Raw genomic sequence first — 23,951 nt, forward strand, 5'->3', positions numbered from 1 at the left:
GTAAGGGGTAGGCTTTTGACAGATATTTTTAAAGGCTGTGAACTTTTTCTTTAATTCCACAAAATAACTCTTAACCAACAATAAAAATAACTCTATAACTAGAATAAAAATAACTACACCATTATTTTATATTTTAAAAATATTTTTAATACAAATGTGAAAAAAACTCTGCTTTTGTCTTAACATGTCGTTAACACTAACTTAAATATAATTGATATGGAATAGCTTTACTAGTTATGAAAAATAGATATATGTTATATGGAATAGCTTTGAGTAGTTAGAATCTCTCAATTAGTTTAGGTTTACAAGTTAAAGTTATATATATTAGAATTTCAGTAAATTTTTAAGGAAAAATCACTATCCAAATGAAATAAAAATTTATTGTAATAATTTATAATGTATCTTATTTAAATGTTTCATTACATACAATTTGATACTGTACTATTTATATCCATCACTATCCAAATTAAATAAAAACTTATTGCAATGACTTATAATGTATTTTATTTAAATGTTTCATTAAATACAATTTGATATTTTACTATTTATATATTTATATGAAAGATAGAATTTCAAAAAATAATCAGTGTTCATATATTTATAGGAAAGATAGAGTTTTAAAAAATAATCATACTCACCTATCAATATTAAACAAGTTCACTACTAATCAATACGATACAAATACACCTATCACATTTATATTAAATCTTAAAGAATTAAGTCTATTGCAATTATATTATAAAAAAATTATGTAAATTAAAATTAATATATAACATAAAATTAATGTTATATATTAAAATTAATATATAACATTTATATTTAACATATAAAGTTTTTTGCCAGTATTCCTTTTTGTAAAATAAGATTTAAAAAAAACACCATCTGAAAAACTAGGCCGTAAAATTAATATAAAATTAAGTGGAAAAAATACTAAAAACAACCCCATATTATAATTTCTTTACCAGTGGATTTTTTTTTTAAAAGAAGATTTCAAAAAACCACTGCCGGAAAACTAGGCCATAAAATTAGTATAAAATTAAGAAAAAAAAATACTAAAAACAACCCCAAAAACTTTTGCATTATGAATAAGAATTTAAAATATATGCTTATACTAGATATATAATCCATATAGTATGTGACATCAAATAAGATTTGATAATTCATTTATTTCTTAATAGAGAAATACATTAGGTTACAACATTCCCATGCAACCCATGTGTCATGACTAATATCAAATAAAATAATAATCCATAATTATATATACTGGCTTTATAACTAAGAATGTGATAATTTGAATTAGTTTTGTAATAACGCAAACATGCTACAACGCCAAATTTATTAAGATGTCTAACCAGCTTAATTGACTTAAAGTCTGGTTTGCAAATAATTGAAGTCATCTTACATTAATTCAAATGCTCGTTGGAGCATCGCTGATGTTGTCGCGTTTGGTCGGTTGCTCCAGTTATTAGTATTGTCACGGGGCATTTTGATACCTGCCACTTTGTCATTTTCCCAACCAAGTCACATCATAGCAAAACAGAAATATTTAAAGACGTATTGAATGATGAATAAATGGTAATGGTTGATGCTCAAATTTGAAATAAGTTTGATTTAATGATGACAAAGAGGCTGATGTCCTTTACAAAAAGAATTGGTGGCAGAGAGCGTGACTAGATATTGCATATTTGTCAAGAGTTGTTATTACCTTTAGTGATTGCCTATTTTAGTAATACATTGAAAGGATGAAAATTAAATAACGCTAATTAAAGATATTCATTTTGAAACTATGAAGAAATGGATCTCCTCTAAATTCTTCCCTCGAGACAATCCAGCATATATATAGATATATCAGAGGTTCAAGAGGTAGTCAATGAAATTTAAATTATATATTTCGATTTCATACGAATCAACAATATAGTTAAACGTCATTTTTGTGATAATATGCCCAATCAGATTTTACAGTTCTAAACCGCTGATCCAATATTGGAAGTGGTCAATACTTCGAGGCCACAAGCATATCTAATATTGGAAGTTGATATAATATTGGAAGTGTTCAATACTTTGAGGCCACAAGCATATCTAATATTGGAAGTGTTCAATACTTTAAGGTTACAAGCATAATATAAAAGTTAAAAAATTGTTACGGTAAAAGATTTCGTTAAAAATATGTGTAATAAAATTAATAAAAGAAAAATAATAACTCAAGTCATAGGATATATATTTCAAATTAAATGTTGAACAAAACATTCTAGTGAGTGGTCATTTTGGTTAGTATGGCTAAAGGAAATTCACAAAGACAATAGAAAAATGTTTGAAAAGGCAAGGGGCATTAATTGGCATTTTATTTATGCAAATAATGGGAAATAGGAGAAGGAAAATAATAGAAAATTGAAGAAAATAGAGGTCTCATTAATAAAAAAGTATCTCAGGATGAGTTGGTAATTTTTTTCAGTTAGTTTTGGAGCGCTCTTTCTATTCTCTCTCTCACACACTCTTGGACACTTGGAGTTTTCTTGGAGCACTCTAGCATTGGATCAAGAAAACAACCAAAGGACCAAGAAGACAAAGATCAAGCAAGGAAGAGCATCATCTAGTAGCTATAGCTGGATTATTTGCAGATGTCAATTGGAATGTGTCATTTCTTTCTAGTTTTGGCATGCATGATACATGCATGTGTGTATTTGGTTCTTCTGTTGTCATTGGCATGTGTTTTTCCAAGTGTGACAGTGTTCTTCAGCCTTGCCTTACCATCTCTGGATAGCAATCATGTGATGGGTTATCTTGTATTTGGTCGAGAAGGATTGTCATATCGTTTCGAAATTAAGTGAGGTGGTCTGTGAAAGAAGGAACACATGGCCTAACAATCCCGGAACCGGGTTGGGATTGCTGTAAAGCCATATTTTGTGTGCCTAGGAATCCTTGACTAGTGAATGGCGGGATATATGGAAAGTGTAAAGGTGTGTGCCCTTGATCAGGCCTAGGAATCCTTGACCAGTGAATGGCGGGATAGATGGTAAAACTTGGAAGGTGGAGTCTTGATTAGACCTAGGAATCGTCGATTGTTGTATGGCGGGATATACGGTAAATCATAGAGACTAGGAGACACAAATTCCTCACTGTGAAGGTGGAGAAATTTGGTGGCATCCGTGATTGTTTAGGGCCTAGTGATCTGGAGGGGATTGCAGTAAAGCCTGAGGAAACCTAGTGTGGCTTGTTTTTGAGCCCCACATTCGTACTTGGAATATGGAATGAGGGTGATTGGCTGAAAGAAAGATTTGGTTCAACCAATCTATGGCCAGGTGGTTCATGGAAGTCCCAAACTTGGTTGACTTTTGCATTCATTAATAAGAGCTCATTCTCTGTAGTATTTCATTTGTAACTTTATTGGATTATAAGTGGATTATATGGTTTTTATATCCTTGTTATTTATGTTGGTTATATGTTGGTTAAGAGTATGTTTTATGACAGACTTGCTGTATGGTTCTCATCATGTTTTGATTAGTTACATAAACTACAATGAATATATGACCTAATAGATGGTAATCTAGTTATTGTGGTATGGCAACAACACTCATTTATGAATCTTAGAAAATTATGAGACCCCTATGCTCAGATTTATTGTTATGACCTATAGATTGCATATTTGTGACATTTCTGACAAAATTCCTGTCATGGCTAGTAGGGGTCCAGTCAAGTCATGATAAAATATTTGTACTAGTACCTTTGTTCTATTATTATTTAACATTCCTAAAAGTTTCATGATGTTTTCGGCAGTGGCCTGAGTCTTAGCCCTGAAAATGTGGTACAGAATTTGAGTTCGATGGCTGAGAAGTAGCTGAAAAAGTCCATTGTCGTTGGAATGCCCTTGCTATGGGATCGAATGGAAGTCCTCAGTTTCATGCATGACTTGTCATGGAAGCGGCTGGGGGTCCAGATTAGTGAAAGGTCAAATTGCCTCAGGGGTTGGTCACCTAGAAGAATCAGTTAGCTCCTAAAGGTTCTATAGCATGTGTGGAAGGTCAAATTGGTTTGGGTTTCTCGATTCCATGTCCTTAACTATACATGGGGATTTGAGTCACATCATAGTAGTCTCTCGTCACATATTTATCCCGGATGACCAGTTAACTTAGGTAAATGTGGGAGGAGGGTGTTAGAGATTGTTATTAGAGCATTGATGACCTCTTGGATTGGATCAATGATGTGTTGGTCATGCATTCATGGTTGCATATATGTGCTCTCTATGCTTGTGGTCTATGTAATTGATGTGCATGGATGTTGGTGGTTTGATACAAACTTATGCTAGTACAAAACAAAATACATATATAAACATAAACATAGAGATGCAGTAAAAATGAAAGTTCATTTCATTAATATCAAAGAATTGAAATATGTTTACTTGCAAAATGGAAATAAACTAGCTTGGGCTATGGTAGCTTATCTCTAAGAAGAGATGTGGCAGCTACATGGGTCTGAACTATGTTACAATGAGGATCAAAGGCATATTTATAATTGAGAAACAATGGAAAACCTTAAAATCCAAAAATCTCACCCTAGGAGATGAAGCACAAAAAATATGGGCCCCATTTGGGTAAATTGGTACATCAACTTCCTGGGGTCGTAACTTTGGCATACGATCTTCGTTTGACCTGCACAATACCTCGTTAGAAAGATCTATGTGAGGACTACAACTTTCAAATCAAAACATAAATCAACTATTTATGTTTGTTGGTTTTTCAAAAAAAAAAAAACATCATTTAAGGTCTCAAAATAACTCGTGATGTTCATGTCCCGAAAAACTGCCAAAAATAGTAAACTATGCTACAATTAATGAAACTGAAAAACTAAAAGAAACAATGGTTTGGGTCAAAATAGAATAGGTAGGTGGCCACCAATATCCACCTAGGTCATTCCTCCCCCCTTATGAAGCAATGGTCCCCATTGCGTTGAGTACCTCCATGAGATGGGGAAACTTATGTTGAACTTGGTCCCTAGTGAGCCACTTACATTGGTGTAGGAGTTGGCTAGCTTTGACAACCCGATATAGTTGGATCTTCTGTTGGTGAGTGTTCTTGATCTATGTGTCCATGATCCGATTAGCTGTGTCTTGTTCCATGCCGTATGCGTTTAACTCTGTCTGTATGATTTATTCTGCAATGTTTGATGTGTCCAGTAATGGCGAGAAGGATAGTCAAAGGTGGTCCACATTGAACACTACGTACAAGCCAAGGGATGTGGGAATGCTGAGCTCAATAGAAATGTCTCCCACGGCCTTGGTACTGGTGTAAGGCCCATATCAGAGTGGTATGAGCTTTCGATGGGCTCTAGTAAGGTGTTCTTTCTGCAAATGCAACTAAACTTTGTCACCGACCTGAAACTTGTGTGGCACCCAATGTTGATCATGTCAGTACTTGTACTTAGAATTTGAATTCTCCAAGATGTGGTGAACCTACTAGCAGATGTGTTGGATGCATTCAATAAATCTAGTTACTTTATCATCCTCCGAAAATACATGTGTGGATTTAGTTTGTGTAGTCGCATGAGGCCTGGCAACATCAAGTAGACACAACGTTTGAAATCCTAAACCCACTTGAAAGGGACTGCGACTAGTCGAGCTATGGAGAGATCTATTATAGATGTGTTGCATATAGGGAAGACTCTCATTTCAGGTTCATGTATACTTGGAGTTGTACATACAGAGTATGTGCACTATCATCCTATTAATGACCTTCGTCTGGTCATCAGTCTAGGGATGGAATGCAGTCAACTTGGTGAGCTTCATGTGCAACAGTGTCCATAGGCATGACTAGAATGTACTCAGGGACCTTCTATCCCAATCTGATATAATGGCCTACGGGATCCCAAAATGTACCCACACTCATTCAAAGAAGGGTTTGGTAGTGTCCTCTGCAGTGATATTGTTCTTGTAGGCCTCCAATATAGACATCTTAGAAAATATGTCCACAACCATAAATACAAAGTCATTACCATGCTTGGTAGAAGGGAGGCCAGACATATAGTCCATAGAGATGGATTCCTATGGCTAGTTGGGAGTAGGAAGAAGAGTGTATAAGCCTTGCTTCTTGATGGTTGGATTGGTGATGGCACAGACAGTGCAATATCTAATGTATTTCCCAACATCCAGTTGGAGTTTTTGCCAGTAAAAGTACTTTTGTAGTACAACCATAATTATCTCCACACCAAAGTGTCTTATCACCCGACCGTAGTGGGCCTCACACATCAGATTGGAACGCTCATTTGAAGGAACACAAAGGTGGCCCAGGTAGCGTAATATTGCATCCTGGATGTGGAAATCAAGAAATTGCTTTCCATCTACTAGCATTTGGTATGTGGAGGCAAACTCTAGATCATTTTTATATAATTGCGGACATCTAGAGGTCTCGTGGATACAAGAGTTGAGAACAGAAGTCAATGCTGCAACTGGGGATGGGTTGAGGCAATCTGCAATGTGATTGGTGCTGCCCTTTTTGTATTTAATGTTAAAGTGGAATTGTTGCAGATATGTAGACCAATTTTGATGGAGATCATACTACAACTTCCCTTGTGTCTGTATCAACTGAAGAGGTTGGTGATCAATGTGGATGACCGTCTCCTTCCCCATAATATAATGGTTCCATTGTCAGCAAGCATGTATGATGGAATACATATCTTTATCATAGGTGAGGTACTTTCAAATTGTATCGCAACATGTCTCACTATGATAGCCCACTTGATGCCCATGCTAAGTGAGGATTGCACCAATAGCATAGTTGAAGGCATCTGCCTTAATTCCAAATGGTTGTTGCAAGTATGGAAATGTGAGTAATGGTGCAAAGTTGAGGTGGTGCTTCAACTAAACGAATGCCTTTTGTTGGGACTCGGAGCAGGAAAAAATTTCTTTCACTCTAACCTTGGTAATCTATCTCAAAAGACAAATGATATGGGAGAATCCTAGCATGAATCTGCGATAAAAATTTCCAAGTACCAGAAAGTTGCAAACCCTTGTTAGAGTGGTTGGGGCTGGCTAATCTTGAATGAATTCGATGTTAGTCAGATCCACATGCACGCCATGCTCATCTATGATGTAATTGAGATATTAGACCTGGATCATGCCAAAGGTGCATTTCTCCAAGTTCTCACACACTTTGTGCTGCTGAACAGTTTGAAGGACATGCTGAATGTGTTGCAAGTGCTCTTCCTAACTCTTGTTGAAGATGAGGATGTTGTCGAGATAAAAAAACACGAATGAGTTGGTGAAGGGATGCAAGATGTCATGCATTAGCCTCATAAAAGCAACTGGGGCATTTGTCAACATGAAGGTCATAACCAACCATTCAAAAGGACCTTCCTTATATTTGAAGGTAGTCTTCCATAGATCTGTGGGCTCTATTGGAACCTGATGATAGCTAGACTTTAGATCAATCTTGTTGAAATACTTGGCCACCTTGAGTTGGTCTATAGGGTCATCAATCTGTGGGATTAGATACATGTTCAAGAGAGTGATTTTGTTTACCTGATAATCAATGCAGAGCCTCTAGGTTCCATCATTCTTCTACACAAGTATATTCGGGCTCCCACAAGGCGAGGAACTTGGTTGGATGTGCCCTTTTTCCATCAACTACTGGATTTTCTACTTGACCTCTTGATTTCCTAGAATGGAGTGGTGATATATAGGCCCGTTGGGTAGAGGTTCTTCGGTAGTCGGATTGACTGAATGCTTGACCTGATAGTGCAAGGGTACCCCTGTGGGTGAGGAGAAGATGTCACTGTATTCTTGCATGACCTTATCCACCTGCTCATGCTGCATGGAGGAACCCTTCTTAGGGCCCATGGATGTGGCCATGATCTTCCCCTTACTTTTAGAGAGAATAAAAAAGAAAACAAATTTTCTAGTCTCGAAGATGATCTTACTACATTTCTTAGAAGAGATCAAAGATATGGTGGTAGCTGGGGCTACCTTTGGTATCCTGTATAAATTATTAACCAAATAAATAATAATAGTGTGAGGCCTCGACTCATATACAACATGATGCTTCCACAAGTATGGTTGGCCTAATAATACATCAAAAACTTCAAGAGGAGAAACATTGCAAAATACCTCATCCGTGAAGATTTTGATACTGTAAGGAAGGCGACACTCTTGGTTGACACAGAGATCTCCTCCTTGGTGAAGCTACACGATGGTTTACGCTTGTGGGTGTGGTGTGGTTTGTAGACCCAACTGCTTCATAACCTATTCTAAAATGAGGTTCTTTTGGCTCCCACTGTTGATAATGAATTGCAACGTTGAAACCTTCACCCACATCTATGAGTGGAAAAGGCGCTCCCCCTCCTCTCGATCTTCATGCTCATTCTTCTAGATCTTGGTGGTGGCAACAGTGGCGTTGGGCTCCGCATCAATAATTTACCTCCCTTTGTCATTCCTCTTGCTGGGTTCTGACTCAGGTCAGAACATCCATTCGATTCTGAAGCCTTCAGCTCAGCCACTAGCGACTGCTTGGCCTAACACTCACTTTTGTTATGAGTGGGGCTCTTATGGAACTCACACAGCCTTCGTTTGTCCTTCTTTGACATTGTGGTGTTGTTATTTACTTACGGCTTTCACGAGTTGTCCTGGGTCACCCTGCCTTGGCTTTGTCCTATATTCTGGGATTTGGGGGTGCCTTTCACTTGCTTCAGATTCGCACATCCAAAGTCTCACTTCTTATGTTTAAACTTCTACTCGATCTTCATAACGTATCGGCAGGAAGCACCAAGCAAGGAGATATCTAGGAATTCCATCTAATCTTGGATGTATTTTTTCATATGACCATGGTACTTTAGTAACAAATGCCGCTCAAAATCCTTGATACCAAACTTCGTGTTAAGGGTGTTAGGGTATTCTGACACATAGGAAATAGTTAAGTTCAACTTGGTCTAGTATAGAGTTAGGTAAAGTGTGTTTCTTTACTGTTGTACATTTTGTAACTTACAATCTGACGGTCACGATATGTAGTGATCCGACGGTTCACTCTCTCCTCGGTATTACCGACACTTGATCCGTGGCTTGACACCCGATTGGTCCATGAATTCTATTTAAAGCGCATGGAGGGTCATTGTTCGGGTAATCTGTGCATGAGAGAAGCTTATGTAAATTTTCATTCTTTGATTAATAAATTGCCTGTAGTAGCCACGTTGGCACAGGCCGTGGACTGTTTCCCTCTTTGAGGGTTTTAACCACGTCAAAAATACTGGTGTATTGATCTGTGATCTGGTTGTGAGCGGTGTCCTTTTGGCGTTCTTTCTGTGGAACTTACCCTGTAAATTCCTACATGGTATCAGAGATATTTGAGGGCCGCGTCCGTTAGTGATCCAAATCTGAAGCCGGTAGAACTGCATGCGGCTGCCGTTTCCTAGATCTGCTGTTTCTGACTGCTTTCGGGCCGAGACGACTGCTCTGTTGTGTTCGGAGCATCTGTTCCAGTGAGGAACCCCTTTCGTTTCACACGAAAAGGTTTCCGGTAGCCCTAGCTGCGTCATCTTTAAGATCTGGAGGTATATAGTGTTTATTTGCAGTTTACTGTTATTTTCTCTCTGCTTATTTCGGTTTCGGTTTATTTAGCTTTTTTTCTAACCGGATCTATACCTTTCATTTCTGCGTATGCTCTTTGTCCTGCGACTCTGTGCGATCTGGGCAAATCAAAAACAGAAAGGAAGGATTTTTCTCATGCGGATGCTCTTTTCCCTGCGCCTTAGGGTGATCTCAGAAAATCAGAAACATTGAGAAAAATATTTAGTTTCCGGCCAAAGCTAACTTTGAGCCACAAGGTTCACTTTTTGAAAATATCTAGTTTTTTGGCTAAATCTAACTTCGAGCCATAAGGTTCGTTTTCTTTGCATGTCCATGTTGGGTTTTGTGTTTTGTGTTTTGTAGGGAAAAAGAGCTTTCTCAAGGCAAGCACGCAAACCAAAGCCCCCCCCTCTCTCTCTCTCTCAAATTTTTTGTATAGATCAATTGGTTCAAAGCTATTTTAAGAGAGTAGAGGTCTTGGGTTCAAGTCTCCATTTTGTGGGGGCGGATTTTTTTTTCATTCCCGCACATTCGCGCACTTTGCCGGCAACTTCAACAATTTTTTTCAAAAAGCCATAACTTCTTCATCCGGAAGCCTTTTTCAAAGCCGTTTTTTTTAAAATAGCCTAATTTTTCGAGATCTATCCATTGGAACACTTACTTTCAGCACCTTCAGCTTCAGTTTTTAAAAAAAAAATGGAAATTCCATGCCAAGTCATTCTTGACAGCACTAACTACTTCTAATGGATAGCCTACATGGAAGATTTACTTAGAAGTAAAGGTCTCTACAGAATAGCCACAGGCCAAGAGAAGAAACCAAAAGATGAAGACAAGGCTGCAAAATGGGAAAATAGACAAGATCAAGCACGTGGTTTGATAGGGATGTCTATTTCTCCTGATCTTAGATTCCATATTGCAGAACTTGAGACTCTTCATGAAGCATTGGAACAAATCACTAAAGTTTTTGGGATTAAAAATGAAATTAGAGCCCATCAACTTGAAAATGAGTTGCTTACATTGGATCCTAATAATTTTTCTTGCATTGAAGATTTCTTGTCCAAATTCAAGACCCTTAGATATATCTTGGAAGGTGTTAAGGTTAAGAAAGAAGATAGTAACCTTATTTATTCCATCCTTACTAAGTTGGGACCAGCCTACTCTGTATTTGTTTCCACCTTCCATTCTACAAGGGAAGCTTTCATTTGTTAAGGAAAAGACTACAAGGCCCCTTCATTTGACTCTTTTTGTGATTCTTTAATAAGAGAACAAGAAAAACTCTTACACCTTGGTCTTCTTAATCTTGGAAACTCTTCCAAGAAAGTGTTAGCCGCCCAGCAGCAACCAAGTTCAAAGAATCCTAAGAAGTCATATCCTAAAAAGAATGGTCCTAAACCAAACAAGGGTCCTAAGCAAACTCAGCCTCAAAATGAAAGATCATTTCAGCAAAATGATAAGACCAATAAAAACAAATGGAAGAAGACTGATAGACATTGTAACTTTTGTAATGGAGATGGACACTTAGAATCTAAATGCTTTAAGAAGATGGAAGCCTTGGAAGCCACAATGAAGAAACATAACATCCATGTGGAGCATTCTTCAACTTCAACTTCAACTTCATCTTCAGGAATGGCACTTTCTGCATGTCGTTGTCAATCATCTCAGTCTGGTTATGCATTAAATGTATCTTCTTCTTCTCATTCTCATGAGTGGCTCATTGATTCTGGAGCCTCTTATCACATGGCCAAAAACAAAGCCATGTTTTCTTCTTTAAATGATTGTAACACCAAAAATATATATGTTGGTGATGATAGATCTCTTAATGTTGTAGGGACTGGAACTGTTCATCTAGACAATGGTCAGTTTAATGATGTACTATGTGTTCCAACCTTATCCTGCAACCTTCTATCTGTATATCAGATAACTCATTCAGGTGAAGGTAAAATTGTTGAATTTTCACCTCATGATGTTGTAATCAAGGATCTAAGAGATCCTAAACAGATTCTAGCTACTGGTATTGCTGATTATTCCACAAGGTTGTATAAGTTTCACAACTTTGGGTCATCAAATCTTCCCTCAGTATTTGTTGCTCATAATGATGAAGTGAGCAAAATTTGGCATGAGCGATTTGGTCACTTAAACTATCGCTCCCTTCAGCATCTATGTAAAGAAAATATGGTGACAGGTCTTCCTATGGTATCTTGCAGAGATGGTGTTTGTTCCGGATGTGTACTCGGAAAACATCATCAGGACAGTTTTGAAAAACGTGCCTCTTGGCACGCCTCAGCCCCTTTACAGCTTGTGCACAGTGATTTATGTGGTCCACTTCCTATTGCTTCATTCTCTGGCTGCAAGTATTTCTTAACTTTTATTGATGATTTCTCCAGACGCACTTGGGTATACTTCTTAAAGCTCAAGAGCGAAGTATTTAACACATTTTTGGCCTTCAAAGCCTTTGTTGAAAAACAATCTGGACATCAAATTCTTAAGCTAAGAACTGATAATGGTGGAGAATATGTTAAAAACACATTCATCAACTTTTGCACCGAAAATGGAATTCAACTGCAACATACTGTTCCATACACTCCACAACAAAATGGTGTAGCTGAAAGGAAAAATCGCACCTTAAAGGAAATGGCTAATTGTATGCTGCAATCTAAAGGACTCAGTCTTAGTTTTTGGGCCGAAGCAATTAATTGTGCAAATTATATAATAAATCGCACTCCTACTAAGGTTCTAAAGAATATCACTCCAGAAGAAGCTTGGAGTTCCATTAAACCAGATGTAAGTTAGTTTCGTGTTTTTGGAAATGAAGCATGGGCCCATATTCCAGATGAAAAGCATAAAGCTTTAGAACCTAAGAGTGAGAAATGCACTTTTGTTGGATATTCTGAAGATGTAAAAGGTTATAGACTTATTCCATTTAAGTCCAAAAATGTTATCATTAGAAGAGATGTAAAATTTGATGAAAATAAATCGGCCTCTGAGCCTAGTCCGGCGGATGTGCCACCTCTTCCTATCTCTTCTACTTTTGAAAACATTTCTTCTTCAGATGATGAAAGTGAGGATGACAATCCTCCCCCCCCACCTTCTCAGGATCCTCAACTTCCACGATGGGTCCGTGCTACTCGGGATGCAGCAGGTGATCTTGCCGGTGATCCTACAGATCAGCGACGTACACGTTCTCAGTTTGAAAGAGCCTCTTATTTACTGGCTCAAGCTCCAGTAAATCATGATCCTGACACTTTTGCAGAAGCTTCAGGCCATCCACATTGGGAAGCAGCTATGAATGAAGAATATCATTCATTGTTGGTGAATGATACATGGGATCTTGTTCCTCTACCAAAGGGACGCAAACTTGTTAGATGTAAATGGGTTTACAGAACCAAGTATGGACCAGATGGGAAAGTTGATAAACATAAAGCTCGTCTTGTTGCTAAGGGCTTTTCATAGGTTGAAGGCATTGACTACACTGAAACCTTCTCCCCTGTTGCCAAAATGAACTCTATCCGCCTTGTTCTTTCCCTTGCTGCCTCTTTAAAATGGGAAGTCCATCAGATGGATGTTAAATCTGCATTCTTGCATGGGGACTTGCATGAAGAAATCTATATGGAACAACCCATTGGCTTCATCCAAACAGACTCCAGCCTTGTATGTCGACTTAAGAAATCTCTTTATGGTCTCAAGCAAGCTCCTCGGGCTTGGTATGCCAAAATGGATAGCTTTCTTTTAGAATCTGGCTTTTCTAGGTGTTATTCTGACAATATTGTTTACACCAAGAAAGTGGGAAACTCTCTTATCATCCTTGTTCTTTATGTTGATGATCTTATTCTTACTGGTAGTGATCCCAACCTTATAAACCATGTGAAGTCCAGCCTTAAAAAGAAATTTGAAATGACAGACTTAGGACACTTACACTATTTTCTCGGTCTTCAAGTCTTGCAATCCAAGGAGGGTATTTCCCTTTCCCAGTCCAAGTATGCTTGTGATATTCTTCGTCATTTTCACATGGAAGACCGTAAGCCAGCCCCTTCTCCCTTTCAGTCTGGAGTCAAACTTTCAGTCTCTTGTACTTCTCCTGAAGTTGATGCTACCTTATACCGTCAACTTGTAGGAAAACTCTTGTATTTAACCCATACTCGTCCTGACCTTTCCTTTGCTGTTGGCCTTGTTACTCATTTTATGCAAAACCCCCGTGAAAGTCATTGGAAAGCAGCTAAAAGAATACTTCGTTATGTTCAAGGTACAGTACAGTTTGGGATTCATTACAGTGCCAAAGCCACTCCTCTATTAGTCGGTTCACTGATTCTGACTGGGCTGGTGACCCTGATGATCGGAAGTCTACTGCCGGTTATGTCTTCACTCTTGGTTCAGGACCTATTACATGGGCTTGTAAGAAACAGGCTGCCATTTCTCTTTCGTCAGCAGAAGCAGAGTATCGTGGTGCCGTGGAAGCTAGTAAGGAAGCCTTGTGGCTTCGTCAGATCCTATCAGAGTTTGGCTTTGAGCAGCAGCATCCAACCACACTTTGGTGTGATAATCAAAGTGTCATTCAGCTATGCAAAGATCCAGTCCAGCATCAGCGCAGCAAACACATTGAACTACACATGCACTTCATCAGAAAGCTTATTCATGACCATGTTCTTGAAGTGCAATATTGTTCAATAGATGATCAGGTTGCAGACATCTTCACAAAGGCTCTCACAGAGGCGAAGTTCACTAAACTTCGATATATGCTTGGAGTTCAGGAAGTTGTCACTAAGGGGGGATAGGCTCTAGTGCCTCCTTCCTTCTCCTATTGTGTCATATTTGTAAATCCTTCAATCCTATCCCAAGTTGTTCTTAAGGGGGGATGTTAGGATATTCCGACACATAGGAAATAGTTAAGTTCAACTTGGTCTAGTATAGAGTTAGGTAAAGTGTGTTTCTTTACCGTTGTACATTTTGTAACTTACAATCCGACGGTCACGATATGTAGTGATCCGACGGTTCACTCTCTCCTCGGTATTACCGACACTTGATCCGTGGCTTGACACCCGATTGGTCCATGAATTCTATTTAAAGCGCATGGAGGGTCATTGTTCGGGTAATCCGTGCATGAGAGAAGCTTATGTAAATTTTCATTCTTTGATTAATAAATTGCCTGTAGTAGCCACGTTGGCACAGGCCGTGGACTGTTTCCCTCTTTGAGGGTTTTAACCACGTCAAAAATATTGGTGTATTGATCTGTGATCTGGTTGTGAGCGGTGTCCTTTTGGTGTTCTTTCTGTGGAACATACCCTGTAAATTCCTACAAAGGGTATGAAAAATATTTGTCAACTCCGATACATCTTGGTCCCTTCCCCATCGTAGTGTGGTCCACTTTATGTACTTATCTTAATATCTCCCTACAAGGTAATGCTACTCATTGATGGTGTCTCATAAATATTTTGAAGTGGGTGTCACTAAAAACAATGAGATTTCCCTCTCATCCTTCTGCTCACAATAGGTTTCCCACCAGCCCCATACATGGGGGACAACTTTGCGGAGTGCAAAAGTAATATTTCCCCTATTAGAAAAATCATGAGCCGAAAAATACACTTCTAATAGATTTAACCATCTATATACAATGTTTACATCTATCTGGCCTTCAAATATGGGAATATCAAAGTTGACTCATACCTTCAAGGGAGTGGTGCATGCAAAGTGGGTACCGGATGAATATGTGTCGCATGTGGGCATCCCTCGAAGGATCTGGGAAAAGATGTCCATCATCGTGCTCCTTTGTCACTCGAGGGCTTCTTCAAACAATATTTTGAAGGGACCTCCTACTCCCTCATCTTTATTTTTTTCCACCATGGGAGGTCGTTATGGTTTGTGAGGATAGTCTTGCAAAGGTTCAACAAATTCGAGCCCTAACTCATTATACCCTGACCTTGTTGGGGCAATGCAAAGAAAAACAGAGAAAGAGCGAACCGATCTAATACCACTAATCCAGACTTATGCAGAAACATAGTAAAATGCAGATATAAACATAAACACAGAGATATAGCAAAAATAAAACTTCATTTCATTAGTATCAAAGAACTAAAATATTCTTACATGTAGAATGGAAATAAGCTAGCTCAGGTGATGGTAACTTATCTATGAGAAGCAATGTGGCGGCTACATGCCTCTCAATTGTGTTACAATGAGGATTGAAGGCCTATTTCTTATTAAGAAACATTGGGAAACCAGAAACATCCAAAAACCTAACCCTAAGAGATGAATCCCCAAAACCATGGGCCTTGTTTGGGTAAATTGGTAAATTAACTTCTTGGGGTCGTAACTTTGGCATACGATCTTCGTTTGATGCGCACAATGCCTTGTTAGAAACATATATCCAAGGACTACAAGTTTTAATTGTAAATAGCAGTGAAGTAACCATGTTTCCTTCATTTTCAAAAAAAAAACAAAAAAAACAAAAAAACAAAAAAGAAACATAACAAAAAAAAAAAAAAAAAAAAAAAAACAAACAAAAACAAAAAAAAACAAAACAAAACAAAACAAAAAAAACAAAAAACAAAAAACAAAAAGCAAAAAACAAAAAACAAAAAACAAAAAAGCAAAAAAAACCAAAAACAAAAACAAAAAACAGAAACAAAAAAAAACAAAAACAAACAAAAGAAAACAAAAAAAAAAAAAAAAACGAAAAAGACAAAAACAAAACAAAACAAAAAAAAACAAAACAAAAAGACAAAAAAACAAAAAAATAAAAAACAAAAAAACAAAAAACAGAAACAAAACATCGTTTAGGGCCTCAAAATGGCTCTGGAAGTTCACAACCCAAAAAAAAAAGCTAAAAATAGTAAATTGTGCTACAATTAAGGAAACTGACAAACTAACAGAGACAGTGGTGGAGGTCCAAGTGGAATAGGCGGGTTACTGCCAATATCCACCTAGATCATGGTCATGGTTGTAGCGGTGTCGCCATGTGGAATTTGATGGCACTGTTATCAGATGTGTTTGTCGTGAGTGTATGTCACTCATGCATTGGTCATGCATGTTAGTCCTTATATATTGTTATGCATACAATGATATGGTTGTACTTGTCATGCATGAAGTCATGGAATTTGGTTGGTATGATTAGACATTGATAACTGGATAGTGGTTAAATTGGTGTTATATGTTGATGTGATTATGATTATACCTGTATCGTGCTAATATGGTGGATCTTGTAGATGAGATATCCTCCCCTGAACAATAATAAGGTATGTTTATTATGTTATGTTTTGGTTTTAGATGACATGGTGTACTTGCAGGAAAAATATCAAAGATGACTAGCAAGATGGTAGACTACAGTTCACGAGATTCTCCCTATGGGTCATATGAGCAACATGGTGTTCGGAATTCTTCTAACTTAACAGACAGACTGAAAAGCTTGAAGGAAGAAATAATAAGTTGCAAGGAAGATAATGGCAGGAACATTCAGGCACAAGAGAAATAAGTAGAAGTCAATGTAGTAATCCTTCAAAGTTTTTCAGAATTACAGAGGTTGGATAGAGAGGAAACGATTAGAGATGATAAGCTCTTGGATACTCCCAATAGGACAGGTGATGGACACAGGTTCTATTCTAGTTCTGGTTTTTTATTGACACTGTGATCGTCATCATTATCATCCTTATAGGAGGAGTGACAGGGGATATTTTCCAGATGAGTTTAGGAAAGGTAAGCCACCTACATTTCAAGGGGATTTGAATAATTCAGAGGATGCAGAAGCATGCCTACTTCAGATGAATAATTTTTTTGAGTTGCATGAATACACAGAGAATATGAAGGTTAGAATAGTTATCTTCAACATCAAAGGTAAAGTAGACATTTGGTGGGAATATGTGAAGCAGGTTAGAGACATCACAACAGGAGAGTTGAGTTGGCATGAATTTGAAATACTTTTCACGAAGAACTACTAGTCAGTGAGTGGTACTATGACATCAAATCCAAGAAGTTTTATGCGCTAAAGATGGGATCGATGACAAATGAGGACTATACAACCAAGTTCTTGGAGTTATTGAGGTATGTAGCGTATCTTAAGGATGACAAGGCCAAAGTTTAGAGATTTTTCAGTCGATTTCCAATATCATTTAGAGATTACATTGAGTATGATGAGCGTCACTCGCTTGAGGAATTTATTGGGAAATTCAAGCATTGCTATGAGAAGTCAAAGCGAAAGACATAATCACAAAAACAGTGGAAAGGGAAAGACCAAGGTAAAGGTAAATGACAGCTGAAAATAACAAGGCCTTGGGGTCTAGGTGAGAAAGAAAATGTTGCACCTTACAAGAATTTTAATGGGTCACAACATGGAGGGCAGTAGAATAAACATGATGGTACAAGATGGTTGCAGTGTTGGACATGTGACAAGGAGAATCCTAAGAGGGATTGTCCGCAGAATCAGGGTGTTAGGCCTCAGATTTACAGTGGACAGGAAACACAAACGGTTGGAGATGTTGGGTAGAGCATTTTATGGATTTATGTAGCATTGGTAACAAACAGGAAGATCACCAGACAAGTATTATCAAGATGGACGATAAGGTTTGTGATGAACCTCTTTCCATTTTGATTGACCCTAGATCTAATTATAATTATGTCAGTCCTGACCTAGTGGATAAGTGTGGTATGAATAAAGAAGTGCATGCATAACCCTGGTTAGTGCAGTTGGCTTTAAATACAAAAAAGAGAGTGTATCACTGGGTAAGAGCTTGTGCATTTGATTTGAATAGTATGCCTACCTCAACACATTTGAATGTATTTCCATTGGGATCATATACTATGCTTTCGGGTATGGACTGGTTGTATCTTCATAGGGAAAAGTGTATTTTTATGACAATGCCATTGAGTGCTTGGATGACAATGGAGAACAAAGGATCTTGTAGGGCAAGAAGAAGACAACATCAGTTAGAATGGTGACAACTATGTAGGAAAAGAGAAATCAGAGAAAAAAGTGTGTTATTTGCAATGCATATTTCTAGTAATAAAAGTAAGAATGTTGAGGATGCGTAGTTATTGAGAAGGTACCTGATATTGGAGAAGTTTCAATATGTGTTTCCAAAATATATTTCAGAGTTTTTGCCTCATAGGGAAGTGGAATTTTCCATTAAGTTGGTACCAAGAACAACACTAACATTGAAGGAACCATACAGGATGAGCACACTAGAGTTAGTAGAGTTGAAGTTACAATTGAAGGAAATGCTTGACAAGGGGTACATTAGGGCAAGTGTATCACCCTGGGGTGAACTAGTATTGTTTGTGAAGAAGAAGAATGGTACTCTCAGGCTATGCATTGTTTACAGGGAGTTGAACAAGGTGACCATCAAAAACAGGTATTTGTTGCCGAGGATTGATGAATTTTTGATTAGTTGAAGGGAACATTAGTGTTCTCGAAGATTGATCTGAGATAAGGATACCATCAGGTACGCGTCAAGGAAAAGGACATATAGAAGACTTCTTTGAGCACTAGGTATGGTGATTATGAGTTGGTTTTAGTTATATTTGGATTGACAAATGCTCCAACTACTTTTATGTGATTGATGAATAGTGTCTTGTGTCCTTTACTTGGACAACTTTGTTATTGTATTCATTGAAGACATCTTGTTATATTCTAAAAATGATGAAGATCATGCCGAGCACTTAGCAATAGTGTTGAGATTACTGATAGAGTATAATTTTTATGCCAAGATTAGCAAATTCAGTTTCTTTCAAACAAAGGTACATTACTTGGGACATGTTGTTTCCAAGGAAGGAATAACAATGGATCCAAAGAAAATAATAGCTGTCATGGAGTGGGAAGCTCCTAGAAATGTGGACTAGGTAAGGTCATTCATGGGGTTACCAGGTTATTATAGGAGGTTCATCAAGAACTTATATCAAATTACATATCTGAGTACATAAATGGAGAGGCAAGGTAAGAATTTTGAGTGGACAGAGGATTGTGCAACCAATTTTGAGCAATTGAGGTAGTTGTTAACAAATGCTCGAGTGTTAAAGATTGCAGATCCATAAAAATAATTTGTGGTGTGCATAGATGCTTACAAGAGAGGACCTGGTGGAGTCCTTATGTAGTAAGGACATGTAGTGTTTTATGAGTCACAAAAATTGAATGAGCATGAGCAGAATTATCCGACACATGATCTTGAGTTGGCAATGATCATCCATGCTTTGAAGATGTGGACACACTATCTTCTTGGCAGGCAGTTCATCTTGATGAGTGATCATAGTGGATTGAGGTATCTATTTGACAAACCAAATTTGAATGCTAGGAAAGCTATATGGTTGGCCACGATTAGTGAGTTTGACTTTGAGATTGAGTACATGAAGGGTAAGGAGAACAAGGTTGCAAATGTTGAAGAATATTGGGCAATTAGGTGTAGTGTGATTCTTCTTGACTTGATCACAATTTGTGGAGTATTTTTACTTTTAATGTTAGCTTAATCCTCTTCTTCTTATTAATGCATATGTGTGTACTTCACCAAACTGCTATAAAAAATATAAGAACACGAACACAAAATGTTGGCTCTCTGCCAGGGCCAAAACCTCTATTTTCTTGAGAGGAAAACCCTTTGGTAAATTTCTCTTATTGAAACTTCTTATTGATCAATGCCAAACACTAGACCCTTGACTAGAATTTCCTCCAAGCAAAAGTCAAGTCCTTTCTCCTTTCTTCCCTTTGTTCCCTGACACTTCCTTCTTCCGACACTTTGTTCCCCTGCACTTTGTCCCCCTCCCTCTGGCACTTCGTTCTTCTTTCAACTATTGGTAAACCTCATTGCACTTGCTCTAGAAGAGGTACTTCTTCTTGGTCTATGATGAGACTCCTTATTTATGATGATCCCTTCCTTCCTCTTGACCAAATGAGATTCTTCCTTAAGATGTCAGTACAGAATTAGTATGACTATCCTACAGCCCTCATTCCTTTCATGTGTGGTGCTTTACTTGATGTTGTAGGCTTTGTTCTCCTTCGCTTGAGTTCCCTTCCTCTTCTCTTGATTGGGAGGCCTTATAGGCCTAGTTTACTAGCCCCAAATAGTGAGATATATCAATTGTGATTTGTTGTTGTCATAACCATAGAGACAACCCTCTTTTTCTCGCACGTGTGGCTTCAAATTTTCCTAGAAAACAATCTTCTTAATCTTAGTTGTATACCCTTTGTCTTCGTTGCACTTGGAGAACCTTTCTTGTCCTTCGTTCACCCTTTACTTGCCTCCTTTTCTTCGCTAATTTCAAAGATATGAGATATTTCTATTTAGAGGAGTGGAAATCCTCTATATATAGAAGACTCTCCCTCCTTTATGCCAACTTGACATATTTAATCATCATTTTGCTACTTGAAGGATGTTGTTGCAAGGAGACTTTGACTTTTCTTGGAGGTATTCATTTTGACTCTAATACAATTATATACATGGTGTAACATTCCCTTAAGGTATTAAACATTTTCTTTTGACTATTTGACTCACCTATAGCACCTTAACATGTGCTAGACCTATTTAATTGAGAAGGAAACTCATTGACATATATTATCAAATTAATATTCCTTTTCTTCAATAAATACAAATATCAAAAGTACATTTATGAAGACCAGACCTAGTTATATTTCCTTCAACACTCCATATTAACTAGGGAGGTATTCATACAACCTTAGAACGTGTTTGGATATGTTTCAATCTTGAAGAATTCACATAACATAAATTGATTTGTAATCCATCTATTATAACATCATAATAACCATCATTGTTTCCACAGCAAGGCCTTGACTAACAACTTTATATCTCAATAGATTAGAGCACAATGTTGGTGAGACCAATGACTTATAGACACCTTATTCAATGTCTCTCAAGGTACATACCCACCCAGGTGTTCACTGAGTATGACCTTCTAGGACTATTCTTATCTTGGGTTCCCAGCCCTCAAATAATATCAATCCTCTTGCCTACTCTTGTCTTGGACACCCTACACATCCTCAAAGAGTATTGGATATGAGATGAATACCCAATCCTCCCATTCTTTCTTCGCAAGTGAAGACAAAAATGTTGTGTCTATCACTTGAAGACATGCCCAAGTATCCTCTGACAAGGTACTTGTCTAAGTTCCTTTGTAATTGGGAACTTGTTATAACTCCTTCTTACCTAGGGACTTGTCCATTCATCAACAACTTCTTCTTCGTGGGTTCTTCAGTTGCTTGATTTTTTTCTTTCCTTCGATGTCATGAAGTCTTCGTTCGAACTTCCTTTTGGTAGGGCACTGTCCATCGATCACTTTCCTTCCTGGTTTTTCATGTGATTCCTCTCTTTGTGGAAAGTGGTATTCTTGCCATATATTAGGATCTCTTGTCATCTAGCTACTCCTTTGTCATCTTGTCCATGCTTCAGAATACTCTTCTCATGGATTCTTATTTGTAGTTGCTTGCTCCCATGCTTTGATCTAGTAACACTTCATGACTTCATCCTGATATTGCTTCAACATTAAATTTTGCTGGATGGCTTATTCGTCATGACATCTTTGTGGAGTCGAATCAGTTATCTTCACCTTTTGTATCTCCAAGGAATTCATAGGTATTAAGGGTCTTTCGTTCCTTTGTATGAGTTGTCATGCCTTCTTTCGGGAGATATGTTTAATGGATCTTTACCCGATAGTGATTCTTGTGACCATGGGGTACATCACATGATTGATATCTTTCTTCATTTGCTTCATCTTGGATAATTGGTCAGCTACCTTCTACTTCTTAAGGGAGCACTTATTTATTGCTCGTTTCTAGGACTAGTCAGCATTCCTTCTTTCTTCTTAGTCACCAATCTTATACTCCTTATGTGAGTATTTTCTTTTGTTGACCTTCATTGCATTGTAGTACATGCCTTCAAGCATGTCATTGGTGAAAGATATTCTTTCCTACTTGATCATGTCATATAAATATTCTCGTGACTCAATAATATACAAATGATGACATAACTAAAATTTGATGCATACATACCTCATCTTGATTCTACTTTGATCATTTTGGCTTCATTTGGTTGTCCTTGATATGGCCCTTCTTGCTCCATCTTAGCTTGCCTGTATATCATCCTTTTCTTGAATCCCTGAATGGGATTCCCAATGAAACATCTGCTTCTTATTCATGAATATTCTTTTGAATATTCCATGATAGGATCTTGAAGATCCTTACCTTGCAAAAGTTTCTTTCCTTTTTATGATGAAGGTCTTCTAATATTCTTAATCATGATCAATTTTCTTTCATTTTGGATGAGGTCCTATTCTAGGTATGCTCCTTCTTCATGAATATCTTGAGCTATATCTACTATGGTCCTATATTCTAGAAGTTATTTCTAACCATGCATTTTGTTCTTAATTATAAATTCTCTTTCTACATGAGTATCTATACCTCTATGTACTTCATCCTGCTAGGTTTTAGAAGGTTTTTCTAGCTATGCAATTTTATTCTATTCCTACATGCTGCTATCCTACTCAAACCTTTCAAAGAAGCCTTTAAGTAAAGAGTTTGACTTAGTCATAGTAGATATCCAAAGGATCTTCCTTCTTTTGCTTCTTTTCTTCTTCTTTCACTTCTTGTTATGGGAATAATACACCCTAGGGTATGGGTTAAGCACCTCAATAGAGAAGAGGGCATACAACAAAAAGAATAAAATAAACAAGGAGCCTTAATATTTAAACCACTGAAGTAAGAAGAAGGAGTGTTACCCAAAGGTCCTATGTTTGAGGTTGTTCTCGTAGATTGCAAACCCTTTGCTTCCTCCAATGCTTTGAAACTTCTAACTCATTCAAGAAAAGAACATATACCAGTAGTAGTTGAAATCATGTTCGTGATATAAATGTTAGATCATATAATCATAAAAGTATAAAACATGAAATCATACATTAGTTATATTAAAACATGAATTAAAGCATTAAGATCATAACATCAGGAATAATACATGGCTTCTTTATTGATGACTACAAAAGAATGTGGAAGAATACAACCTGACTTGTCCACAGCTCCAAGTGAAACCTTCCTCCGGATCCGTCTAGCCCAAGCCTCAACAATCCTCTTTCAAACGCATAGACATGGATTCCATATAAATGAGATGGACATCACAATGAGGAAATAGGGGTTTCCTATATGATTCTAAGAGTGTAGGAGGCACAGGGATAAATCAGACTCGATCAGGGACAAGTTGGATATAATTTCAATATCCTATATTTATGTTCCCTTAGGCCTTCTCCATGAGGTGTATTTATATGACTTGAATTTTTATTTTTTATTTATTTATTTATTTTTATTTGTTTTATTTATTTATTTATTTTTTTATATATTTTTTTTTTATATTTTTATATTTTATATTTTTTTATTTTTTATTTTTTATTTTTTTTTTTTTATTTTTTTTTTTATTTTTTTTTTTTTTTT

This window comes from Pinus tabuliformis, chromosome 2_1, assembly GCF_031772625.1.
Source record: "Pinus tabuliformis cultivar Carrire ecotype Pingquan chromosome 2_1, CPIR1, whole genome shotgun sequence".
In the NCBI taxonomy this organism is placed as follows: Eukaryota; Viridiplantae; Streptophyta; class Pinopsida; order Pinales; family Pinaceae; genus Pinus; species Pinus tabuliformis.